General features: G+C 42.0%; 1 protein-coding gene across 1 annotated transcript in view; it reads left to right on the top strand.

The window, feature by feature from the left end:
• Positions 1–793, top strand: part of LOC110289060 (cytochrome P450 4A10-like) — a 4,605-nt gene extending 3,812 nt beyond the window's left edge. The window contains exon 4 of the mRNA XM_021155262.2: positions 277–793. The gene's annotated coding sequence lies outside the window, so the exon portion shown is untranslated. The remainder of the gene's footprint in view (positions 1–276) is intronic.
• Positions 794–3,275: the final 2,482 nt, after the last annotated feature.

Here is a 3,275-nt window from a genome sequence, read left to right as displayed (position 1 = left end):
CACACACACACACACACACACACACACACACACACACACACACACATATACATACATACATACACCTTGCTCTAGATTACCCATTTGTCTTTCTGTCTCCTGCTATCCACATCTGACTGTGCACCTGATCATGAACCTCCTCTCTCCTCCAGCCTTCTCTCCTTGCCTCTTCACTTCCCACCATCTTATTTTTCCCTACATGACTTCTTCATTTTACCAATAATCAATTGTCACAACCTTGGTAGCCTGAAATAATTGAAAGCTATTATCTTACAGTTTTGGAGCTCCAATGCCTGAGATGAGTTTCACTGGCAGAAAGCTAAGTTGTTGGTGTGACCAACCTTCTTCAGAAGAGGACTCCAGAGAGTCCTCTCCTCTGTTCAGTACAGATCATCATTCCTTGACACTGGAATATTCCCTTGCTTCAAAGCCAGCACCCTCCTCATCCCCTCTCTTCTAATGTCCTTCCCTTTCACAAACGCTTATGACAACATCAAGATCCCTAAAAGCTCCAAGATAGTTTTCCCATCTAAATGTATCTTATTCAACCTAACCTACTAAGTTCCTTTTGAATTATGAGGAATTATTCAATATGTACCATGGGCTCGAAAACCCAAGGCCTGAACATCATTGTGAAGCCATTATTCAGCCTAGTATCATTTTCACATGACAGTTACCTAATGCGTTCATGTAAATCTACCCTGCATAGTCTCTCTCTACCTGACTAATCCTCACACAAGTTTGTCCATCTTCCCTCCTTTCTGCAATAAAGTTCGCAGTGTCATACACAGCATTTGTCTTCTCGTGATGGATCTGAACACAGGTTCCCATATTGCTTGAAACTGTTCCTGGATCAGGATCCATGATGGGTTCTCTGCCTTCCCTGGTCTGCCATGTTTAATTTGCAAGGATAATCAACACTGATCAGTTGGGAATGAAGAATCAGCTCTGATTAGTAAGGAACCATCATCATTGTGACAAAATCTTCTGTTAAGCAGAATATGGGGCAGAAAGGTTGTAAAATTGGAGGACTAGGGAGTTTGCTATGAGAGTTTATCTCTTATATAAAGAAGCTATAAACATAAAAGTTCACCAACATGGCCACATAAATGTGAGCTCAACAAAGATTACATCTAAGAACATGTCAAAGCCACAAGACCTCAACCCTACATAAAGACTCTAGGCAACTAAGGGGAGCTGGGAGCAGAACGGGTGCCTTCCACAGGGAAGAGTACACCAAGTGGTTGTCCAGTGCCAAATGTTCAGCCCTGAAAACAAATGTACATATGTACAAATAACATTGTTCAAACTAAGTAGATTATATTTCTCTCTCTCTCTCTCTCTCTCTCTCTCTCTCTCTCTCTCTCTCTCTCTCTCTCTCTCTGTGGTGTGTGTGTGTGTGTGTGTGTGTGTGTGTGTGTGTGTGTGATAGTGATTCATGAAAAAGGACATCATGAATTTGAAGGAGAGTGGAAAGAGGTATATAGAAAGGTTTGAGGGAGGAAAGGGAAGGGAGGAATGTTGTAATCATAATCTCAAACATTAACAAAAATTAAACCTTCGGTTAAGTGTTTCTTCAGGGTCAGCACACAGAGGCTGTGGTCCAAAGGGGTCCAAGTCTATATCTTGTGCTCCCAGGTGAACGTGTATTGTATAATAGACACCTAAGTAGTACTTATTTTGAAGACAAGAAGGGGTCATGAAGAGGACCTGAGGCTTGGCACCAAGAGAGGTTAGGAGAGACATTGTTAAGGTACCTCCTCAATTGCACTTGAAACCCCAGGATGGAGGGGTCATGGAGGGAAGTTAAGGCTTGGCTCCATGTGATGGGGTCAAAATCACTGAAGAGAGGCCAGAAGAGGCTATTGGTAAGTTTTAGCAAAACTTCAACAGAGACTCCAGCATATTGGAGATACCAGTACTATTGGACAACCCTGAAGGACAGCAGCATCTATGGAGTGGGAGTGGCTTGAGTCTAAAAGACAAACTGGATGCTGTGAATGGCAGAGGCATAGAAAGTGAAACTTTCCAAGCTCTTTGAAGCCCAGATGATCATAAATGAATCCCACATATCGGAACATTGGGCCCTGAGTTATTTACACTGTTAGAGTTTGGGTTTGTTTTGATTATTTTTCTAATGACTGTGCCCTAGTTATTTCCTTTTGGAGTAAAATATATATACTTATTTTGATTTGACAGGAGCCTGTGGCTCTCCCTTCTCCCTGGGGGCTATTGGGCACTGGCCCAAGAGGGCACCAGAAGAGGAAGGTGGTTCGGTCAGCATGCATACTATTAAGCAGATTGACTCCTGGGATCAGCTTCTGTGAGATGGCTCAAATTTATTTGGGATGAGCAAGGGCTATATAGATTTAGGGGAGTGGGTAGGGAATTCCAAGGTGGATATACTTTACTGGCTAGGATGGAAGCCTGGGAATTCTTCATTCACATAAAGAAAAATCCCTAGAACCTGGCAGACAGGTTCTTATTGGAGGTGGAGGCATTGAACCTTTGATCTGGCCATAGATTACTTGACTCCTCAAAGGTGAGAGAGGTAGATGTCCTGTTCCAAAACAGATAGGCTGATATCAGGGAGAGAGGGGCCCTAACTCCTACCACTTTCAGAATGAGATTTGTGGGGTTTGGGGCACCTCTTAGTCTTGATCTGCCCCAGGCCAGCTCCTCGGTAGTGCTTCCCTACAAGAGCCCACAGTTAAGAGGCTTTGGATATTTTAAAGAGAATAAACTTTAGAGTGTTTTTGAACTTCTAAAGACCGTGGATCTTTGAAAAGTTACAGTATTGTATAATGTGATATTATTATTAACATTAGATCTTGAGGGTGAGCAAGAAAGGAAAGATTATGGTTTAACAGTAATGTGTTTGTATGTCAAGAAGTCAATTGTGCTTGCTAGTTTTGTGTCAGTTTGACACAAACTAGAGTCATTTGGAAAAGGGAACCACAATTAAGAAAATGTTCCCACCAAATTGGCCTGTATGAAAACTAGTGGTGTATTTTCCTAATTAGTGATTGAAGTAGGAGGTCTCATGCCATTGTGAGTGATGATTACCTTGGGTAAGTGAGCCTGATAAGACACAGAGAACTAATAAAAGCAAGATCCAGCATTTCTCCACAACTTCAGCATTACTTCACACCTCCAGTTTACACTCCTGCTTGAACTCCTGACCTGCTTTCCTTGGATAATATACTACAACCTGTAAGATGAAATAAACCCTTTCTCCCCAAACTATTTTTGGTCATAGTATTTTATCATAGTCA

The sequence above is a fragment of the Mus caroli genome, unplaced genomic scaffold (genome assembly GCF_900094665.2).
Source record: "Mus caroli unplaced genomic scaffold, CAROLI_EIJ_v1.1 scaffold_22895_1, whole genome shotgun sequence".
Taxonomy (NCBI): Eukaryota; Metazoa; Chordata; class Mammalia; order Rodentia; family Muridae; genus Mus; species Mus caroli.
Note: the sequence above shows the minus strand (reverse complement) of the source record. Positions and strands in the feature narration are given on the sequence as shown.